This window comes from Belonocnema kinseyi, chromosome 7, assembly GCF_010883055.1.
Source record: "Belonocnema kinseyi isolate 2016_QV_RU_SX_M_011 chromosome 7, B_treatae_v1, whole genome shotgun sequence".
NCBI lineage: Eukaryota > Metazoa > Arthropoda > Insecta > Hymenoptera > Cynipidae > Belonocnema > Belonocnema kinseyi.
This window is the reverse complement of record NC_046663.1, coordinates 70,884,545-70,909,133: the sequence shown is the minus strand read 5'-3', so window position 1 is coordinate 70,909,133 and position 24,589 is coordinate 70,884,545. Positions and strand designations below refer to the sequence as shown.

The window sequence follows — 24,589 nt, the reverse complement described above, 5'->3', positions numbered from 1 at the left end:
CACCCATTTTTACGTTCCTCATCATCAGACGAACATCTCATGTGAAAATTGGCCTTATCCGTATCACGCTCCCATTTACGTTGTCAGCCCACGGTCTATAGGCTTACGATGGTTTAAGTATCGTCGTTTAAGTATAGTCTGTGGTTGAAATATGAAATCATACAATCTAGAATTGTAGGTGAAAAACTTGTCAGAGTAATACATGGGCTAATTTTCGAGCCTGAGAAAGCGCCTTAATCCCTATGTCACCAGGGATCCATGTGAAAACCACGTTGTTCTTCTCTGCAAATTGATTCAATGTCTTTTTATATTCTCAAACCAGCTCTGATGTTATGCCTGGTTTCCCAAGTGAAGTTAATGTCGCTTGGCTATCCGAGCAGATTGTAATCTGCCTATCAACAGCGTTTGCCTCCATTAATGATTCATCGCAGCAAAGGACGGCCAGGACCTGCACGTGAAAGACAATGGCATGTCACCCAAGTGGGATCCCTATCCACATTTTTCCCGCGCTGTCATAAATTCCTGCTCCTAACCTTTCCACAACTTTCAAGCCGTCTGTGTACTGTGTGACGCGGGAATGCTTAGTGAAGTTGAAGCGTTTTATTGTTTTATCTTGTCTTATTTCTAGAATTGGCAGTTTGCTGATATCTCTTGGATGCCTAGTGTGTATAGTCCCCCAAATCCATCTATTTGCTCTTGTCATACGGTCGATCGTATGAGCTGCCCTGGTAGTTATCACAACTTGTAGAACCATGCAAATACTTTAGACCCTAGGCATCAAGTTAAGCCGTAGGCTCTTCTGTACATCCGAAATGTCATGACAAACTTTCTGCATTGGGTCTCCACATACTTCGCCCACTTCAGTTTGCTATCTAGGGTTACCTCCATATGTTTAACCGAGATTACGATCGTCATCCTCTTACAACGGAATCCATAAACGTTTCTAGATGGGCCCCCCTGATTAGGATTACAAAGTTATCCGCATATCCCAGGGTTATAATACCCTTCCTTATTTAGTCTTCGAAGTAGGGCTTCCAATTAAATGCAACACAGGAGGGGTTACGGGACAACCCTCTGCGGGCATCCCCGCGGCACTACTCCCCTGACTAGGCCCTCGCCCCATTTGGCTTCGAGTCGCCTCCGTTGTACATAGAATGCTTCGTATCCAGCTTACTAGCTGTTCTGGCACGCCACACCAAGAATTCTCCAACAGATGACTTCTAGAGGGACATTGCTAAAGATATTGCGCAATTTCCATGATTATCTCTCGACCAGTTTTTAAAGCGTCTAAGCGCAATGATTGCCCTAAATAGTTTTATCAGTGGAGAGAAGACGAAATCCATGTCCTTTTTTAAGAGCAATGGGTATACGGTATCCGCCTCCAGTGATTTAAAGAGACAGAAGGACCAAATTCAACATTTCACCTTCTTGATATCAACGACGTTTGCGGCGAAATTCGCATCAGCCTTCCTTCTCTTTGTCGATTTGAGTTCACCTTCGACAAACTCGCCATTATCGAGCCTTATGAGCTCGAGGCGAGCCTCCAGATTTCTTTTCAGGATCTTGTGGGGCCTTGCTGTATCCGGAATGTTCTTACATTCCTCTTAATGTATTCATACTCAGCCGTCTCAAGGCTATTTAGCTCTGTTTGCCCCATTCTACAATACTCTAGTATTTTTACGGAGTTTCTCCAGATGGGCGTTCGACCATTCTGGTCCTTTCCTAGACTACATTGTACTTATAGGGCAATTGCTCTTATATAATGTAATCAGAGCTCTTCAAAGAGAATTCACATCGAGCTCTAACTCATCTATGGTACCGTAGCTTGTGGAGAATTCCACAAGCATGGATCCCAAAGTGTATCCCTGGGGTGTCTAATCTTCGAAACCGCCGATTTTCCTAAGACTAACTGGAACAAGATATATTTGGGAACTGGCAGAAACTCCTTGTCGCAGAATTTCTACCCCACTATCCTCCTCCTCAGTTCTTCCGAGTATAGAGTCAAATTGAGAACCGCGCTCCTGTTTTTAATCTGGAATGTGGGAGCATCACCAAGATTAAGGATCTACAGCTCAGTAAGCTGCTGAGTATACAATCAAATCTCGTCTGCTCTTGCTTATAGGGTATGAATGCCCTTGATGCTTTTTTTCGTGGCCCCTAAATTATGAAGTCACACCCTCCTAAGCCATTAATCCTTTCCACGTATAACCAGGGTTCTTGGATTAGAGCATCTTGCCCATAGATCGAGCGGGAGGAGTTTTTCCAGATGATGCTGCTATATCTATGGCCCCAGTTTGGAGAATCCTTGGTTGTCGTTCAAGAGCCGCGCTGTGCGGACTCTAGATTTCTGGACACCGTCAAGCTGAATGGTCTCTGAGAAGCCGTCAACCTTTGGCGGTGAGTTAGAATCATGCCCCAGCCTGAAGCCCTCATTATTTTTGTTTGTATTTACTGTGCCGCCCATTTCGGTCCCACAAGTAGCTAGGAAAATAAGGAATACCCCCTGCAGAGCCCCGCTTACAGTGGGTGGCTGTGCATACTCTGGGATTTGACCTGGTATCCCGAAGTCTCCATTGAGATACCTGCAGTCTGACCCCGACGTGTCCGCCTCCACTGAGGGTGACACGTCGGGGTGTTCAAGGAATTGTTAATCCTGGTACCATTCAGCCCTTGACACAGCAATTACATCATAGCTTGGGAGCATGAGAACTCGCGCCCTTGATTTTCCAGGGGAGTTTGCTATTGCCCCCTCGAAGGATCGCTCCTTGGTTTAGGTCCCTCAGACTAGAGTCCATAAGTTCTTCAGAGTAGCCACATCTCGCGATGCAGTTCTTCTGATTCACCATCTCCAGACATCTAGTCCGATTAGACCCTTAAGCTCTCCCACAATCTACAAGGTCACGTGATTCCTAGGGAGAGAATATGTATACAAACTTCTCAGAATGATTTTATAAATTCTCCAAATTTTTTAATGTTCAAATAATGTTTTCTGAAGATTAATCATTTATTTGCTCTAATATTCTGTTCACAAAACGTTAATTTGTTTTCTAAAAAAACAAATAATTTGATTTTTCAACTAAATAAAAATATAAATAGGGTTGCTTATACTAATCTTAATTTTTTAACTAATAGATTTAGTTATTATATGAATGAATATTCAAAAAGAAACTTCAAAAATAGAAACTTCAACACATTAAATTATAAATTTGTAAATATAAACGATTTTTAATATTTAGGCTAACCAAGAATCTTCAGACTCGCAAAGGGAGTCGACGTGCTAATTCTGGGAATCGTTTGGAGTTGTTGGTTCTAGTCCATTTACATCACGTGCCTTAGGGTGAGTTCAAAAATTGTCTTAAGACATCAAAATTTTTCTTTATAACTTCATTTTCTCCTCTTTCTTAAATATATATAATTTATATGGGTTGTATATACAAGACTTAACAAATATAGAATTTAACACATTTTATATTTTATTCTATTTCAGGAATTTTATTTTATAATTATATTAATTTAATTTAATTCATTCAACAGCATCTACAAAAACAGTCGGAAACCTGCGGCAGCAGCGGTCGCAAAATCGAGTTAAGTTAAATAGATTCATAAGCTGCTTCCGAACCATTGGCACTGCTCTAAACTACATATATCAGCTCAAAAAACATCAGGGGATCCAAGGCTAAATTTCTAATCAGTAATCGAAAGAAGAAATATCAAAATGGTCCATGGAAAATGTAGTGGTGCTCTCAAGGGACCTTACCAAGAATGCAAGTAAGTATTTTTTAGGGCTGTGCAAAAACTCACGATTAGGGTTGATGTATGGAAGTCTTTGATACATAGAAAAATGCCTTCTCTGAAAAAATAACTTTTTACAGCACGGGGACTTTACTCGAAAAAACCGTTATGGAGGAAACCTAAACATTTTACGCCTCATTGCGCTTTACTACGCATTAATACGCGTGATTGTGTCTTATTGCACATTATTACACATTATTCAACAATTATTGCCGTTTAAATTAAATTCTATATTAAACTAATTACAACTAAAGGTATGAAATGAATATTTCTGAATGAAAAAAAAAGATTTTCCTTATTCATTTTAGTCAAATTAGCGGAATAAAGACCATTTATTATTAACAAAAAAAGTGGAAGCTTTAAAATAAGCCCTCAGCAAATATCGTACGACATGTAATTTATCAGATATATATTTGCTTAATTAAAATGTTCGTTTTTCAGTGAAGACAAAACGATGATGAATTTTCATTGTTGAAGAAAATCGAGATTCTGTACAAATTTTACCCATCTATTAATCGCAAGTAAAAATTCAAGCAAACGTGTTAAGAAATTTTTGCAATTTCATTTTTTTTAATGACAAAACACACACTTCTGAAATGTACTGTTTTTCAACAAATACTTTTCTTCATTCAAAAATATTTAAAAAAGCATAAAGCAACTATCCAAAAAAGATTTTCAATTTCGACGCAATACTAATACAAATATTGAGTTTTTTATATACAAATAAACAATTATTATTATTAACAACAATTGTCTAAACAAATTTTTGTTATTTGATATATTTATAAACAAACTTCCGCTTTTTCACAGAATTAACAGCCAATTACTCAGAAATTATTTTTTTCCTATGAATTGATAACACTTGATAATTGTTTAAAAAAAGCCCTAATTAACAAATAGATTATTGACCTATTTTGCAGCATTTACACTTGGTTAATTGAACGTAATTAGCTGTTAATGACTAATTTTTAAAGTTTTTTTTTTAGACAATTTGATAGCGATGCACTATTTTGACTGTTATTAATAATTTAATCACGTAGTCTTGCAAGTATATAAAATAGTGCTTCAATGAGTAGTTCTGTTTTTCGAACAAATCATCAATTGTTATCGACTGTTAACAAGGAATTATTTCTAAGTGAATTTCAGTACATTCCACATGAGAAACGCAATTTTTTGTTTACAAATACATTATATGAGAAAAATTTGTTTATAACATTGTTTATATGAATAAAAATAATTGATCGCTATGAAATTGTCTAAAAGAGTTTAAACATTTTTTACCAACAGATGATTACGTTCAAAGAACAAAGTTTAAGTGTTGCAAAATAACCAAGTAATGCATTAGTTAATTAAGTTTATTTAATAAGTTACAAAATGTTACCAATTCATAGAAAAAATGCATTGCTAAATAATTGGCGGTTAATTAAGTTTGTTGAAAGAATTATCCATTTTTATTGGATATATGATCGATTCCATACAAAAATTTATGTATTTCATCATGAATACCCGATATGGATAAGTCTTTATTCAATTTACTTATGAGAAAAACAAATTATTTATTAAGTTTCATCAAATAACCTAAAAAACTATTTCAGTTCACAAATTATTAAAATTTAGTGTTAACCAAGTGACCAATCGCTACTATTCCCCATTTCGCTCATTTGTACATAAAAAATTTAATACATTTTTTAACATACACTTTGCTATTGAAGAATGTGTATGGGTATGGGATGAAAACAGTAATCTTCATAAGTCAAAATTTAAGAAAAAAAATGTTATTAAATAAAAAAATAATTAATTTTCTTTCAATTACAATTAAAAATCTAATATAAAAAATATAAAGCATTTTAAGTAATAAATCAGTATTTTCAAGATTTGCGCACTATCCTGAAGTATTTGTTTATATAAATTATTTATAACAATGAACTTGTACATTTTATTAATTAATTATGTTTTTAAAGTACATATGCATGCATTCTGATCATGAGTGAGTTTATTTAAGCAATTCTAACTTAGATCAAAAATCCTTTTTTAAATTAAAATATTTTAAGTTCAATAAGATGAGTCGAGTTTGCCAAAAATGCAACAAAAATATTGCATTTATTGCAAATATTAATATTAATATCAATTCTGTTAATGCACTGGAACTTCGATTTAATACCGGTTTCGGGCATAACCTGCAGGGGCATTATGCAACTTGATGCGACGAACGTGCTGATAGTGCGGTCCTCATGTTGTTTGTCACGCTTGACTGAGCCCCTCCTCCCTTTCGGCGTTGTGGTGCCTCTCATCAAGAAACCGCGGAAGCATCAATTCTCGGAACGAAGTAATTCTGGACTGATTAAATCCAAGTTCCAGTGTATGGTAAAACTGCGTCTGTATTAAAAACAACTTTACTGCCGTGATATATGCGATACTTTATCTAAAATAGGCAGAATAAGCGCTCTTTTTCTATAAAATGGTTCACTCTTTTCTCTCACTCCTCACTCACTTCTTCTTCCTTGCTGTCACTTTACGTGCCACTCGTCGCGGTACTATAAAGTGCTATTTTACTGCCGCCCCGCAGGCAGAAAAAACATCACTTATTCCGCCTATTTCAGATAAATTATTTTATTAACATTGTAGAATTTAATCTTCTTTTGTGCAATAAGAAAATCGAATATCTTACATAATCATAAAATTAATATGAATAACATTTTTTCAACAGAAAAGAAAAAGACGTTAATGTTTCTAGCAGTCATCAACAGCGATCACAATCTCAACAACAACAACAGAAAGATAAAGATAATAAATATGGAGCCTGGGGTCCAGTATATAAAGACAGACAAAATTTCATCAATATGCATCTTTGTTGAGTTTTTAATTCTCTAATTAATTAACGAGACGTGCACCTGAGTCATCACTTAAGAATGTTGGACATATGTTTTTTTAAATCTGAAGTCTTATAATTTACAATCTTTAAACTACACATCTGCACTTTTGTTTCCAAAGATTTGTTTTATTTTTTTTTTAAATTATTTTTTTAGAAAAGAAATATTTTATATTCTACTCCAGGATTTTAAATTTTTTTATCAAAGGCAAGACGAGGAATATAATTTTTTAACCGAATTATTGGAAACTGGTATTTAGTTCAAGAGAAATCAAATAACAAATAGAAATCTAATGGTTTTGATTTATTTTTCAATTTTTTTTTTATTTTTTCAAAGAATCATGATCGTTTTTTAAACTGTTTTCTACCATATAATCGAAAATAATCAAATTGTAGAGCATCATAAAAAGTGTCGAAAACTGAGCAATCGAGTGCATGTCTTGTGTTAATAATTTTTTTTAAAGATCAATATAAATTCCAGATGTTTTTCATGCTGAAAATACTACCGTCAAATTTAAGAAAAGAGTTAGCTACTGTCGTTTCTCATAATGATGATTCTTAGGAATCGGAAAATTCGCGAGAATCGAAATTATGGATGTTGATGAAAGCGTCAATTTTCTTCAGCTTAGAAAAGATTTTTCACTCTTTATATATCAATCTTCAATATTAGGTATTATTTTGAGAGAAGTATTATATGATTTTATTTTTTGAGAAAAAGTTTCAAAAATAATCTTTAACATTTTTAATCAAATTTCTGACTGAAGAAAATTCGACTGAGAAGTGACAATGGTTCGGTAATAATATTTGACATGATGGTATATATTTTTTATTATTAAAGATTAATCTTATTATTGGCGGATAAAAGAAAGCATAGGTGGAATGCTTGTTTGACATGATAGAATATTATATTATACATGGTGTTTTATTATCGTTAAAATACATATTTTGCTTTCAACTATTATAATCTTGAGCTGAGGTATATTATATTATATTCTCCTAGCGAGGTAGGTTTGTTTATTATTTGGATAAAAAATATACTAGGGGTCAATTTATCCTCGAATTTATCTATACGTTCAGACATTACATTTTTTATTCAATTTCACAACAAAAAATAAAAAAAAAACTTAAATTTTACATTAGATTTTGAAAATTATGACAGATTGAGGTATGTAAGCTGTTCGATAAATGGCCCTAAGCAATATAAAACTTGAGAATAATAAAAACGCTCTCAATAATAAAATATTGATTTATTTATTTAATAATAATGTTTCCTTGATAATAAACTTTGGAGGCTTTGTATTTGTAAGCATTTAAAAAATCTATTTTTTGCCAGTTTCTTATTTATTATTACATTCTCATCAAAGGCAGTATTATATTAGAATAAAATTGCCCCCCCCCCTCTTTGTGTTTAAATGTCCATGTTTTAAGACCGGCTGACCCGAAAAACAGTTTTTCGCGAATGCGTATATGCATTTTCAAATTTGTTCAGACCACTTTTTTTAAGATTTAAAAATTCGATGTACGGCTATTCTTAGTACTCAAAAAGAAAATTGAAAAATGAAAAAAGACGACAATTAAAATTTTAAGCCAAAAAACGCACGACATAAAAAAAAATAAAGAGAAAAATTTTGCTTTTTGAACACCCTACATCTCTATAATAATAACTTTTTGAATTCTTTTGAAAAACTCAAAAATCAACTTTTGATCACACCAAAAATAATGAAAAAAACAAAATTCCATTTTGCGTTCAAACTGTGCAAGATACGACAAAAGCTAATTAGACAAAAACCGTACGCAAAAAAAAGATCTACAAATTTGTTATGAATAACTTTTTGATAGAACGCGTACTTTTTGTTTTATTTGTAAAAATAACATTAAAAATAAAAGAATTAAATTTTTGGAAAAAAGACACAAGCTACCAAAAAAACAATTTGACAAAAGTTGCTTACCCAAGAAAGAGCTATACATTTGTTTTACCATCATTTTTCAATAGAATGTATAGTTTTTGTTTTAATCGTGAAAAATTACTTTAAAAATATAAAAATTAAATTTTTAGGAAAAGGATGCTTTTTGGAAAAAACGATTCTTGGAAAGACGAAAAAAACTAAAGAACAAAAGTTGTACACCCAAAAAGATCTATAAATTTATTATTAATCATTTTGTGATTAAACGCATAGTTTTTTTAATCGTAAAAATAACATTGAAAAAACATATCAAATCATAGAAATTTTCTTTAAAAAATAACACAAGGGAAGAAAAAAAGTTATCATATCAAAGTTGTTCACCCAAAAGGGATCTACAAATTTGTTACAGATCATTTTTAGATAGGACACGTAGGTTTTTTTAATCGTAAAAAATAGGATTAAAAATAAATCAAAATTTTGAAAAAGCGACACAAGAGACGAAAAAGAATTAATAGGCATACGTTTTTCAACACATAGGTACATTATAAATTAAAAAATTAGTTTTTGGAAAAACAGAGCAAATTGCAATAACTTTATACATAACAAAAATTCTCGCCTAAATTGTATCTGCAAATTCCCTCAGAATCACTTCACGCTGGAATGCGTATTTTTGGTTTAAATCATGAAAATAACAATGAAAATAAACAAATTAAATTTTTGGAAAAGTGACGCAAATTGCAATAAAATGTTTTATAACAATTTTTTTTGTTACAATGCGCACTTTTTTAATTCAGAAAATAAGACAATATCATTCTATATAATTAATTATTTACAATCCTTCAAATTCTATTGAATAACCTTTTCACATAATTAATAATAATTCGTAGAATCAGATATATTTTTATATATTCTTAACAAATGTGAAAAGAAATTTACGAAATTACTCAGAACTTAACACAGAATAGCAATTTACACACAACAATTAATGTTAAAATAAGATGCATCATTCATTTTTTTAAAGTAACGGTAACAATGAAGCGTTACTTTCGAATGGTAAGGCACGAAAAACTTTGGCCAAACTACTTTAAATCACTTGTTTTTAACAACAAAAAAACATTTTAAAGCTAACCTCAAAGTAAAAATGAATATATTTTTTAAAAATAAATGAAGATATCCCTCTGAAGAGGAAGCATTTTTCTTATAAAAGATAACTTTTTTGAATTATCAGTGAATATTGAATAGGATAGTCCACATTTTTTTCTCCCACCTCCTCCCCCTACCCCCTACAAGATTGGTTAAAATCCCCATAAAAATTATTTGTTCTTGCTGAAAAAAATTATATTCAGAGGTTCCATAAGTCCCATAAGTGAAAAATTAAGTTCTGCGTGTGTTTTTTACACTAACTATTATTTTTTGTGGCTTTCTTTGTGAAAATTATTTTTAATGTGTGAAATATTAATTTGTACTGCTAATAATATGTTTAAATTAATCATGTGAGCAATTTATTATGGTTTATTCCAACGATCTCTGAGAATAGAGTTAGAAAGTCGCATTATTTCCTGAATGTTTGAACATTTTAGTTAGAGCGAGGCAATAATAAATTAAGGCTTACAAAATTATTGTTTAAATAATTTACCATTATTTACAGCAATATTCTCTTATGATAATCGTAATAATAGTTATGGTTTTTTCTGGAATTTTCCACTTGTTTTTCACTTTTCAATTAAAAGTAGGTGATCATTAATTTGAGTTAAGAAAGCTAATTTTTTAAATAATTTATTATTATTTTAAATAATATTCAGTTTGAATAATACTAGAAAGTTGCAGTTTTTTCTGAAATTTTCAACTTTTTGCCCACTATTTACTTAGAGTGAAGTAATAATGAATTCAAGTTAACAAATATAATCGTTTAAGCAATTTATTATTGTTCATCAAAATCTTACCTTAAAGTAATGCCAGAAAGTTGCGATTTTCCTGAAATGTTCAAATTTTCTTTGACTTTTTATATATGATCAAATAATAAATTGATATCAATAAACATTTTTTTTCAGTCCTATTCCATTGAGTGGGGAGATGAAGTATTATTACTGTTTTGTTTTGGATTACTACACGTAGTTTATTACAAAGCCTAAAATACAAATTTGAAACTGCACACTCTTTACCATCAGTCCTACTTCTCTTTCCCTGAAAAAAATAAGTTATCATCAATGATAATGTGCATATATAAATAAATTAAAGCCTCTCAATCAAACAAATAACTGTTATAACGTCCAGTGTGATATCAGAGGTGAATGAATAATTTTTAAATTAAATTTTAAATTTTTAAATTCTTTTTTATGTTTATTTATTATTTATTGATAACTGAATAGTCAAAGAAAAGTTCAAATTTCAAAAAGAAACACGAGTTTCTAGAACTGCTTAAAGATAATAATCTTATCAAAAATAATAAATTATTTAGACAAATACTTTAATAACATTAATTATCACCTCGATCTAACAAATGGTTGACGAAAGTATGAAATTTCAGAAAAACCCACAACTTTCTAGTATTATTCAAAGTGAATATTATTTTAAAAAATAATAAATTGTTTAAACTGTTATTATTTTAAAATTTTATAAAGGACAGCGACTTTATACGTCTATTCTAAGAAAAAAATAACGTCGCTACCCTTTCTAAATTTTGTAACTGATGACAGTTTAAACAATTTATTATTTTTTTAAATAATATTCTCTTTGAATAATGCTAGTATCGGTAGAAAGTAATATTTTATGTATTAGAAACATTCTGTACTAAAAAATCGAAAAGAATAGTAAGAATAGCAAAAAAACGCAAAACCTAATTAATGACATGTGGGGTTTTTCAGACCTTATAAAACAGGCTTATTGTCGTGAAACTCAAAAATTGTTTTTAATTCGGTCAAACTAATATTTTTTCTTATGGGAAATAGGTGTTAAACTTTATGAAGCTTGTGTAACCTCTAAATATATTTTTTTAATGTATATAGGCTTTTTTGCCTTAAAATGCATTTTTGGACCACCCTAATGTTGGCACAGGACGTTCCACCTAGATTGCCGGAGAAATGTGAAGAAAATTGACTCGTGCGACAAAATTTAACGAGAGTCATTAGCAAATGCTTTAAATACTCCTTAAAAAGGAAGCTAGGGTCTAGGGCCGGTTAAGTAAACGCCAAAAAAATATAGAAAAAAAGTAAAAAATATAACAAAGAAAAAAATAGGGAAATAGAGAGAGACATTGCGGCTCATCTCCCCTCTCAAGAAACTGTCTGCAATAGCACCGCTGTCGCCAAGAGACTGGGGAAAATGAATAAGAAAAAGCTCTGGAGGGTGCGAGCTTTCGTCGTCGTAGTCCCCAAGAATCGCGGTGCAGTCGCTCAAAGTCCGTCGGTGCAACGGTTCATTCCGAAGAAAACCAGCCCGACGGTTTTCAAATTTTAACCACAATTTACCCGACATGCCCTATTCCTTGCGATTCGCGCATTAGTTTAATTATTTATTTATTTATTTAAACACTTATTTATTTTGATTATCCTATTATATTTCTGCGAAACATTCTTTGATTTCTATAATTTACGGTATAATTGTAATTCAATTTTCCATTTGTAATTTATAATTTGAAGTTTAACAATTATTATTTGTTTATAAAAATAATTTAAAATAGTACTTGAAATAGTGTATGGATTTTGAGAAGGTGCAAGTGCTCTGAAATTTCATGAAATTTGAAAAAAGAGTTGATTTTTTTATGAAAAGCTGATTTGTCGGTGAAGTGTTTGCGAAAGTTTCGAGTTCGTGGAAACAGTTTTTGATTCTTGGAAAAAGTGAGGAAGACAAAAAAAGAAGTGTCGCTCGAAATCAGTCGAGAGGAACGCAAAGGAACCTAAAGCCGGAGACCACGTTGCTATTTCGAGGCTAAAACGCCGGTAAGCTTTTTTACATTCCTGTCGGCTTTTCTTCCATTGTGTCTCAGAAATGTGCAATCGCTTGAATACTTTTGTTTTTAGGATTTGAGCCTAGTTCTTTTTTATATGTATGAAAAACCTATTATTGTTTTATTACTTAATGGAGCTAAGAAAACTATATTTTTTTCCTTGTTTCAGAATTCTTCAAAACTGATTCAGTATAATAAATAAATACTTGTTAATATATTATATTATCAGGGCTGCCATATTCTAATGTATTTGAAAAAAGTTTCTTAATTAAAAAAAAAGTTCTAAAAGAAGCTAAATTTTTAAGCAGAGATAAATTTTCGATAAAAATAATGCATTTTTTACCAAAAAAATTAATTTTTAAATAAAGTCGTTCAACTTTCAACCAAGTCGTTGCATTTGGCATTTGCAACGAAAGGAGATGAATTCTCTGCAAAGAGTGTACCTAATAGTTAATATTTGAAACACGAAAGATACATTTTATACCAAAAGAGTGAAACTTTCAATATAACCATAGTTGAATTTTCAACCAAAAACATTAATTTTCAACCAAGAACATAAGTTCTCTACTAAAAATACGAATATTCAACAAAATACGTGAATTTCTTAAAAAAATAGCTGAATCCTCAACAAAAACAGATTATTACTTGTTAACTCAAAAAATATTAAATTTTGACAGGAAAGAGATGTATTTATAACAAAAATTAAATTTTCAATCAAGAAAGCTAAATTTTCAAGTAAAGAATTGTATTTTCAACCAAAAAAAGATTAATCTGCTACCAAAAGGGATTGACCATATATGAAATAACTCTTTCCTAGACGATTTGAACAAAATTGTATTAACTAAATGTCAAACAAAATTTGTCTGCATTTGAAAAAATTCCAACTTGATACAAAATTTTTTTTCTAAAATATGACTTTATATTATTATTTATAAAAAAACTGTAAACATAAAAAATTCAAAATAATTCTTTAACAGACAATTTTTAAAAGTTTATGATTTTTTTTAAATTAGAACATTTTAACATGTCTATGGTGGGTAAAAGTGATATCTAATTTTTCTAAATAATGGATTATCCAGATTGGATACATCAACTTTTCACACATACTTCAGAAACAGATTCAAAACAATAAATTTGTCAGGTCTCCCCACTATCTTGTATTATTTAATTTTAAAAAAATGTTACGTAACAATTATCAAACCCTCTCCCCTCACCATTGTAACAGGACCTTAACATTTACTGAATCCCCCCATCCCTTTAAAAGCATTACGAAATATATACACGATCAATTTTCATCAAAAGAGTTCAGTTTTCAAACTAAAAAGTCGAATATTTTCAAAAACATTTATTTTGTAATCCCAAAATAATTAAGTCTCAATATAAAGGTTTATTACAACTAAGACGGCTGAGTTTTCAACCAAATAATTACATTGAATTATCTACCTAAAAATATCATTTTTGAACAAAATAGTTTAATTTTCAATATAATAATTAAAGTTTCAACCAAATAATACTTAGAAGCGTTATCAGCCAAAAAGAATGAACTTACGACCAAAAATAGTTGGATTTTCTTATTGAATTTTACTAATTCAGTCCGAATGTAAGCAAAAAAAAAAGTAATTTTCTCGAAAAAAAGGTGAAAAAGAGGAATTCTTTAAAAACTGAGAAAAGAGGAGACTAGGAGAAAGAGTAACCCACTGGGCACAAGCGTTAAAGAACATATTTAGAACGGCTTGAAAATGTCCTAAGTCAGTCCATATAACGTTCCATAAACATACAATGATCCAGAGACGTTTTAAGGGCGTATTTCGAAAATAAAACTTTTATAGAACATTATTTGGTCTGACTTAGGGCAGTTTTTAAAACGTTTAAATGACGTCTTTTGACTTGTACGTCTAAGAAACGTTTTAGGACGTTCCAATTACGTTCTAAAATGTTGTGCCCACTGGGGTGCTATAGATTTCATTAATTTCTTAATTAAACTTGCCTTTTTTTATAAAATCTAAAATAAGAGAGATTATAGTGATTAATCTGGCCTTTTCATTTAAAATTGACTTAAGTGACTGGGTGGCAGATTTCAGGGGATTTTAAAGGAATTCAAAAGATATAAAGGATTTTTGATGATTTCATAGGATTTTAAAAGATTCAAAGTATATCCACAGAATTTGAATTTTTTGCAGCATTTGTAAAGGAATTTAAGGCATTTTAATGAGATTTTGAAGATTTTGAGGGATTTCAAAAGATTGTGAAAGATTTAAAAAGATTTCAACGAATTTTAAGGAATATAACAGTTTCGATTATTTCACACGATTTCAATGGATATTTAACGGAATTTTAAATATTTTCAGAGTTTTTAAAGGGATTTAAGGTATTTTAATGAGATTTTGAAGATTTGAAGGGATTTGAAAAGATTGTATAGGATTTAAAAAGATTTCAACGAATTTTAAGGAATATAAGAGTTTCGATGATTTCACACGATTTCAAAGGATATTCAAAAGATTAGAAAGTATATCTACGAATTTTAAAAGATTTTGCAAAATTTTAAAGTATTTTCGAATATTACAAAAGATTCAAGAGAGAGAGGGAGTTTGTAAAATTTTAATAGCTATTAAAACAGTGTAATGGACTTAAATATATTGTAAGAGATTTCGAGAAAATCGCAAAAGTTTACACAGATTTTAGAGGATTTCGTTAGACTTCGTAAGATTTCGATCAGTTTGGAGATTTTAAGGTATTTCCATGGATTCTAAAGGCATAAAAGGGATTTTTATATGATTTTGAAGATTTTAAGTGATTTAAAAGATGTTCAGAGTTGTAAAGGGGTTTCCGGTAATTACACGGAGCTAAATCGTTTTAAAGGGATTTCAACATGATTATGTACAATATCCATGGAATTCAAAGGTTGCAAAAAATTATCATAACATTTAAAAGATTTTAAGACATTATGAAAAAATGAAATAAATAACGATATAATGTTTAGAATTGAATAAAAAGTAATGTCAACAGCAAAAAGTGTTAATTAGCATACTAAAAAAATAATTAGAAACAGGAAACTTGCTTACTAGGAATTTTCAAAATTTGAATTTATATTTCTAATCGAGCATGAATTAGATTTTTATTATAGTGGAATGTACGTAATTAATATGTTTATTAAAGCTGAAAAGGAATGATAATAATAATTAGTATGCATAATTATGGTTTCAAATTAACATGTATGTATATAACCATAAAATCAACGGTTAAACTTAAATGTCGAATCTCGAGGACACGATATTACTACCATTGCTCAGGGCGTGACTCGAGAGATCGCAGCTTATAAAATCCAGATATATGTTATTCTGAATGCTCAAATCAAGGAAAACGGCTTCAACGAAGAATTATTGCACTTATCGCATTATCGACACCTACAAATTTATTTATCTATTACTCAAAGTTTTTATCCGAAATTTTCCAGCTGCATGCCAACTTGCCAAACAACTTTAAAGTATTGCAGGTGAGAAGAGAATGAACCCTCGAGTTTATTATATTTTATTTTATACAACTATCTACTCTATCCCAAAATAAAAAAAATTAATCGTAAACTTTGACATTGTAAAATTAGTTAATAAAGTTCAATCAGGGTTTCTATTAATTTTCACACATCAAATTCACGCTCATTTCCCCGGTCGTAAATATCAAAATTCCTCTGACTAGAAGCACGAATAAGACGCATTTAGAATAAAATTTTCCTATGTGTAATTTGATGTATTTTGTTATTTTATAATATTCGAATAAAAAAATATTTTCGTGATTTACAGTGTCAAGTAAATATATAGCTACAATTAAATTACAATTGCTTACTTTTGTAATAAACATATCTTTGGTTAACTATTTTTGTTATTCTTTTTGGTAAATAATTCTTAGATATAATTTGTTATGTCCTTGGTTTAGCCATTAATTCATGACTAATTATTGAAGAGTAATTACAAAAATATATATGTTTAACACTTTGTTGAAATAATAAAAAGAGATATTTCGGGTTCGGGGTTTTTACACGATTGGAACCCAAAATATCTCTTTTTATCAAAATGAATCATCGTAAAAGCATTAATTCTATTATTAATTTGTTGACATCTTTGCAAGTTTTAGATTATTCTTTAATATTTTCAAAACTTATAAATATCCCTCAATCTTATTCGAATTTTTTCTAAAATTGTGTAATCTAAAAAATCGAATAATTTTTCTTTAAAATCTTTTATATTCTTATTTACAATTTTAGGAAATCATTCGAAGTAGTCTCCAGTATTTTTTTAATTTTCACTTAATATTAATTTTTCAAAAATGCGTGATTTTGTAGACCAGAAAATATGAATTTTCAACATAAAAGTTAATTTTGAACCAAATAGTTGAATTTTTCAACAAAAAAGCATATACTATCAACAAAAAATGTAATGGTCTATAGACGAACTAAATAGAATAACTTGTAAAATAAAAGAGTTAAATTTATTTTTAAAAAACGAATTTCCAACAAAAGAAATACCTTTTTAACCAGCCAGATGAATTCTCAGGCCAAAAATGTGAATTTTGGGTTAAGAAATTAATTTTGAAATGAACAAAAAGGAATTTTTAACAAATTACAGTTTAACTAAACCAGAAAATACGCATTTTCAACAAAATAGTTGAATCTTCATCCGAAAAAATTAATTATCAATAATAATATTGAATTTTTAACCAAAAAAGTTGAACAAAGAAAAGTTAACAAAGAGAAGAATTTTTAAACTTCTTCTAATTTTTTGTTTTATTGAAAAGTTTCAAAATTCTTAGAATGTTTCTAATTTTCTTTTTTGAAAATCTTCTAGAATTTACATTTTATTTTAAGTTTTTTGAAATATTTTTTAATCTTTAATTATTTTTTAATCTTTTCAAATCTTTCATATCTAAAACTTCTAAATTTCGTATAAAATAATTTTAACCTCTCTTAAAGTTTCAAAAAATCACATACATTTTGAAACTTTTTAAATATCTTTTATAATGATGATATTTTTTTACAATTTTGTTGTCAATTCTACGTAATTAGGAAAAGTATCTTAAAATCTTCCTAGCTCTTTTATAATAATTTAACAAATATTTTTAAACATCCTCTTGAAAGTAATTTTTCAAAATAAAATGTTATTTAAATTTTCCCAGAAATCGTAAGAAAATTTTTATATTCTTTTGATTTCTCGATTTTCCTGAGTTTCCCCGCTAGTATAGACACCCTGTCTGTAATTTACTTTGGCGTAATAAATGTGATAATTGCGATAATAAATGTGATAATTGCGATAATAACAATTAATTTTCAGATAAAAATTTGACTGTATTATATGAATTTCTTTAATTTAAATATTATGTAATTTAACTGATAGAAGAGGGAAGTGATATATTGTCTCAAAGTCCACTTCTTCTTCTATAGTTATATACGATTGACTGAATTGGATTGATGAAAAACGATTAACTGTAATTCAACTCGACGTGATCGAATACAAGTCTTTTGAAACTAGCGTAATGTCCGTAATTACTGCAACCCTGTCGTGCCACATAAATCTCACTTCTGTAGTCATTTTCCGTTGGATATTGGTATTTGAGATTCTAAATCTAAGTGAACTAAGTGAACGAAGTAACGAAAACGTATAAATATAAAATTTTGCTTCGTTTGCGTAAAAATAACAATTAGATAAAAATTCGAATACATCAATCTCCGAGGAGACCGGAAGAGCTTTTACACATTTAGACCCACTTAAATTCCCACAAGCGTCTTCTTTTATCACTTTTTTCTGAATTGAAGTGAAAGGAGGAAATTCGTGCTATGAAATTCCGTTTTAAATTTAAACTTTATTCAAAGTGGTCCATTAGATCGAGATTTATAACTCGTAAATAACATCTGTTCAATTTTTGTCAATATAGATGACAAATTTGATAATTTATAGAAGTTACTGCTCGCAAAAATATTACATCTAAATTCTCAGCTTTTATCCATATTTTATCAAAATTGTCATTATTCATTATCTTGTGTAAACTTTTTTTAATATGCCTATATAAATCACAACTAAAAGTCAAGAGAAGCATATTGGAAGAACTTATGAAACGAAAATAGCTTTTTTAAAAATATTCGGTTTTATTATCATATTACTTAGAATAACAAAGTATAATGTATATTGCCAAAGATATTCCTGTTTGCAATAAGCTTATTTTTTAAAGCTTAACTTGCGTTTATATTATATATAATGTTCTTCTTATCAACTAATAGCTTTTTTAAGAGAAAATTGAACTGAATATATAAGAATCTAATTTTGGAGTAAATGTGCACATTGTCTCAGTAGTGACGTTCATTAACGATTTTACCGTGCATGCAGAATTAGTCTTTCGAGCGGGCTCTAATTCTCTTTCCCAATCTGTACACTCTAAATTAGTCTAAATTATTCCCTCTGAAAATGATTAAAACCAAATCCAAAATTAAGTTAATCAAATGAAAAACATTTAGATCCCAAATTGTAGACCAAAACAAAATAAATTATGTGACATACAGTAAAACAGATACAAGGATCGCCCTTTCATGCAGCTTTCAGGGATCACAGCGGTACAATAGTCTACGTTAAGGTAAAAAAGGGATTTTTTTAAAAGAGGTATTAAAAGGGAATTTAATTTATTATTCAAAACTTTTTATATTACATGGGTATCCCATGAATATTGAATGAAATGTCCTCTAACAGTAGCGGCTTTTCCTTAGCATGTTTGAAAAATCTGTTAAAGACTTTTTTTCTAACGATAAAAAATAGCGATAAAAATATATTTTAAAAAATTCAAGATAATCAAAGATAATAAAACAGATAAATAACAGAATTGAAAAATGCTCATATTTGAAGAACGAACTTTTTCAGTTTTTGTTTCCTTAGACGTTTAAATCGGATTAAAGTGTAAAAAAAAACAGAAATTAATCAAATTATTATTCATTCAAACAATAAAATTACGAAGCTAATAATTTTTTTAAATACGCGCACTTTATTAACTTGTAAAACCGGGCCATAAAACAATCAACTCTAAATTAATTATATTTTATGAGAAAGGATACTACTATACTCTACTCTTTTGCATATTATTTTTTATTTCCAAAATTTTTTTTTATAACCACAACTGCACTTAACTGGAAACTGAATTAATAGAATCCAATTAATAAATCTAACTATTTCCGGTTGAAACTTTGAAAGTTTATCCTTCCTGGTTGGAAATCCAACTATTTTCGGAGAAAAATTTAACTATTTGGTTGAAAATTTATTTTTTGTAGAAAATTCATAATTTGAGGTTGAAATTTCAAGGGGTTTATAGAGGCTTCGTCTTTTTGGCAAGAAAATAAAACAATTTGTTTGACAATTTTTATGTTCCTTTATTGAAAAATCCTTTTGGTTGAAAATACAAATATTTTCTTGAAAAGTTGTCTTTTTTGTTTGAAAATTCATCTCTTTTGGTTAAGGATTGAATTATTTTGGGGAAAATTTTTAATATTTGGTTGATAATTAACTTTTTTGTTGAAAATTCAAACATTCGGTGTGAAAATTAAACAGTGTTGAAGAAAAAACGTCTTTTGGGCTTGAAAATACAACAGTTTGATTGATTTTTTTTCTTTTTTTAATGGAAAACCTTTTTTGATTGAAATACCAACTATTACATTTTTCGCACAGAATTCATATTTTCTCTGTTAAAAATTCATGTTGTTACTTAAAAGATGATTCACTTTATTAAAATTTTTTTGTTGCTGTTGAAAATTCACCTCTTTTGTTTAAAATGTAATATTTGTACATGAAATATTAGGAGTTTGAAGCATTTCTTTTTGAATTCAATATTGGTACCTGTATTACTTTTATTTAAAAGAATTGAATCCCCCATTTTCGTGGTCTCAATTTAATTTTGAGAGATTTCTTTACTTCAAACAGGTAAAAAAAAGTTCTTCTAATAATTGTAAAGTAAATAAAGTTATTAAAACTGATGAAAACGATGAGTTATCTGCTTATTATAAGTAAGTTTATAATAAAATACTATGAGCCGCTTTCTTCCTAAAAAACGAAAATTATTAAAAAACTCATTCTACAGGATAAAAAATGCATCTTGTCCATGTAAAAATTTGCATAAAGTTTTTCACGAGTTTTTTCCACAAGCTAACCAAACTTCAACAACTGCGAGTCTTGTACGAAAAAAAGACATATAATTATAAGAATAGATTGCGGTGGAGCTACTTTACCCCATATACGCCGCCAACATCTTGAATTTGTGTTTATGAATCTTAAAAAATAAAGAAAAATATAGTAAAAAAAGATGCAAAAAAGGGAGGGGGGAGATGACAAGGTAAAAAGAGGGCGAACTGTAATCCTTGAGCTTTACTAAATCTGATATGAACTCACGAAAAAAGATTTTGTGCAACGAAAGCAAAAAGTGTCACCCCACGCTGAAAAAAATAATAAAAAATATTAAAGAAGAAACCATATGGAAAAATGGAAGTGGAAAAAGTAAAGATGCAAACCCTTGGCCCTGGTCTAAATTCGGTGAGACTAACGCGTTGGCACTATGCGCTCGAATTCGCGGGGGGTCCAGTGACATTTGCCGCAGCCAGTTGAACGAACCCAAGCCAAGAGGGTAAGAAATACCACAATTTAAAGCTGATGAATCCAATGTTTGTCGTAATGTTCCCTTAATTCATGTGGACATTTTCCTTCCATTTGTATAGTTTCATAGATTGTTTCCCTGGCTTTTTCACTTCCCTTCTCCCCCCCCCCCCCCCCCCCCTTCCCGTTCGCCAGAAATCGTCAAACACTATCCCTTTTAAGTTTGAAACGCAAGCGCTTGTGCAAGCCGATGCAAGTCGAGACACGCGCCTACTGCATCACAGGAAGGAAGGACACGTTCCCCCCAGTGGGAGAAAAAAAAGTTCGAGGGGAGAGATAACTGTTTGCAAAGGGTGCTAGCCGGTGACGAGTGACTGTTGGGCGAGGTTGAAAATAGCCCACAAACGACAAACACGAGTATAAACCACTAAACATTATCAAAAGACCGAAATGTCGGTGTAAAGTTCGTATAAGAGTATAGGGACACTTTTTTCGCGAAAAATCGAAATAAAATCCTTTCAAAAAGTAACAGTAATATAGATTAATTTACCTCGATTCAGTGCACTCAAAAAAATATTGACTTGAGTCAGCAACATTTGGATTGGTTGAGCAAATGCTTCTATTACATGGTGTGTCTTAAATGTCCAAAGAAATCTTGTCCTAATCTGTCCAAAAAAAGTTAGATACCTAAATTTTTGTAAAGATTATAGTGAAGATCTTAGCAGGAAAAAATTCTACAAATATAGGGCAAAGTGCATGTTGCAAATAATGGTTTTCATTGGCCTATACTGATACCGAATTTTACAATGTTCAGTTTATTTACTAATTATTTCCTGATAAGTGAAATCTTAAACTGTACCATTATCTTACGATTATTTTTGAATATTAAACTTTAAATGGCAGTTTCTTCTTGAAAATACATTTTAAAAATAAGCAAATAATATACGCATTTTTTTCATCCTTCCTTGCTGAGCATCATGATACAATTTAAACTAAGTCTTTTGTTTTTGAGTTAAAATAACCAAAAAGCACTTAGATAATATTGCCGAAACTAAATAACACACGGAGATAATTCTTGAAGCAAATTGTATATTTTTGGTTCTGAAAATGGTGTATGTAGTATCAATAAGCAAACAGATGCGCTTTAATTTTTAATTGAAAAGAATCTGTTTTATCATCAGAGATAGTTACCATCAATCAATGTAGATAGATATCATTCCACATTCCGTGAAAATAGAAATCAACATTATCGATCAAGTTAACTCTTTAAATAACAGAAAAAACTGAATGTTAATTTATACTAGATGGAAAATATATATTTTTTTAATTTCATAATCAAATTGTTTCTAAAAAAAAATCTACTCTCTTTGTTGCACTGGGAATCGAACCACAGAACTTTTGATTGCCGGTCGGGTGCTTTTCCCAGTGGAGCGAAGAGAGTAGATCTTCTTACAGAAAAAAAATTAATTTTTGAATGTTTAAAAAATTATTTTCTTCTTCGGAAAATACAAAGGACTTTCCTATTATAAAAGCAGCCGCACTCACAACATGAGACTTTGCCCGTGCTACTGCTAATCCTACAACTAGGATTTTCTGCCACACTCACTCCTATACTATGAGTGCCGTTCCGTGCATAATCAGAACCCCCTTTGTATTTTTCGAAAAAGGAAATAATTGTTTAAACATTAAAGTGCAACTTTGTGCTCTTTAATACTACATACACCATTTTTAGAAGTCAACAAAATTTGCAATTTGCTTCAAAAACCTCCGTACGTTATTTAGTTACGGAAATGACAACTCATTACTCTTTTATTATTAACATGATAACAAATTATTATTTCGGACTCTAAATTTTAGCAATGTGCTTATAAAAGATCAAAGAAATCCAAATATTTTTTGCAGACTTTTTGCAATGTATCTTTAGGGAGTTACAGCAATTTAAAGTTTAGTATTCTAAAATGATCTAAGATAATGATACTATTTAAGCTTTTACTTATCAGCTAATAAATGGTAATCGACTGCAAATTTTTAAATTCTATATCAGTAAAAGGAAAACCTTCATATACAGCATAAGGCTCGCCCCTTATTTTTAAAAATCTTTTCTGCTGAGATTTCCACTATAGTCTGTACAAAAATTGAGTTATCTTATAGTTTTTCGGACAGATAGTAAGCTTAACCCAAAAGTGCTTGCATCTCCCGATTTTCTTTCGATTACACTTCCGTAATGTCTCACAATCATTTTGATCTCAAAAATAAAAAATATCATTTGAGGCGATTTCGAGAAAACTCAATTCTTTAATTTTTAAAGAGGCTGTTAAAAAAGAAGGCTCTAAAGCTGCTGAACATCTTGCAACAACTAAAACCGTTCAATAAATCTAAAAAATGGGGAAAAAGTGAAAAAATATGAGTTTTCTTTTGTTGAAATTTTTGCTTTCCAATCGATCCGAAATCCCTAATAGTCCGGGAGCGGGCAATGCTGCCGTATGCAATAATATGTCCAAGGATAAAAAGGTATGATTCTTATGTATTTTGAGCCGCTGAATCCGAATATACCCGGCGTTTTTTCGAAAAAGTGGTACGTTTTGTTTAAATCGCAATTGTTTAAACAAATTATGAAAAAATGACTTTTTCGATCTGGACAATTTTTTTTAGATAATATGGCCCATTTTAAGACGAAAATGTGCCTTGTAACTTTTTCGTAAAATGCATATTTCAAAAGTTATGAATTTTCAAAGGTTGAAAATTCGACATTTTTCACCAACTTTGACCGTTGTAGCCTATTCAATATTTCTTAAAATTGAGAAAACCTACTTATTCTTTAGAAGCTACGCTTTAAATTGATATAATTCAATATTAGTATAGGACCGGCGAAGGTATGGTTTTCGCGACTAATAGTCAGCGCTTTTTCGACGTCTACACCGTCCTTTCGACTGCCTCGCGCGCAGCCACATGCTCTTGTTCGCGCGTCAGTGATATCGGCAATGGGTTTAAATTCGAAATAAATATTAGTTCAAAATTGAATTATTACTGGTATGAACAGTCTCTTTATATTGGTCAATACTTTCTCTGAGTACACTATTGAATAAACTCTAAATTGAAACAAGTTATTGCTTGGTGCTACGATAATTTTGCAAATTTCGCTGAAAATACCTAATTAATCTAATAGCATACACAATAAAAATGTAAATATTACACGTAATAGAATTCTTGAAAAGTAAACAATAATATTTCAAATACGTATAAAATGTTCTTATGTACATTAAAACTTTTTGTCCAATACAGAATATAATTTATATTTGCAAACATGCTGTCGTCTTCCGCACTACTTGTGTTATTTTTATTTCTACATTTTTTTTTTATTTGACAAGAACAAAATGAACAACATTTTATTCCAGCCCTAACACAAATGCACGATTTCTCTGATATACAGGCAACGCAATGGCAGCTTGGTACGAATTCGTCAATC

General features: G+C 30.1%; 1 protein-coding gene and 1 long non-coding RNA gene across 4 annotated transcripts in view; both read left to right on the top strand.

Moving 5' to 3' along the window:
- LOC117176780 overlaps window positions 1-7,901 on the top strand; it is a 13,569-nt gene extending 5,668 nt beyond the window's left edge. The window contains exons 2-4 of the long non-coding RNA XR_004467617.1: window positions 3,237-3,337; window positions 3,535-3,768; window positions 6,500-7,901. This is a non-coding gene — a long non-coding RNA (uncharacterized LOC117176780). The remainder of the gene's footprint in view (window positions 1-3,236; window positions 3,338-3,534; window positions 3,769-6,499) is intronic.
- A 4,072-nt stretch (window positions 7,902-11,973) lies between these two features.
- LOC117176109 (protein TANC2) overlaps window positions 11,974-24,589 on the top strand; it is a 115,038-nt gene continuing 102,422 nt past the window's right edge. For all 3 annotated transcript variants that reach the window (XM_033366151.1, XM_033366155.1, XM_033366150.1), the window contains exon 1: window positions 11,974-12,503. The gene's annotated coding sequence lies outside the window, so the exon portion shown is untranslated. The remainder of the gene's footprint in view (window positions 12,504-24,589) is intronic.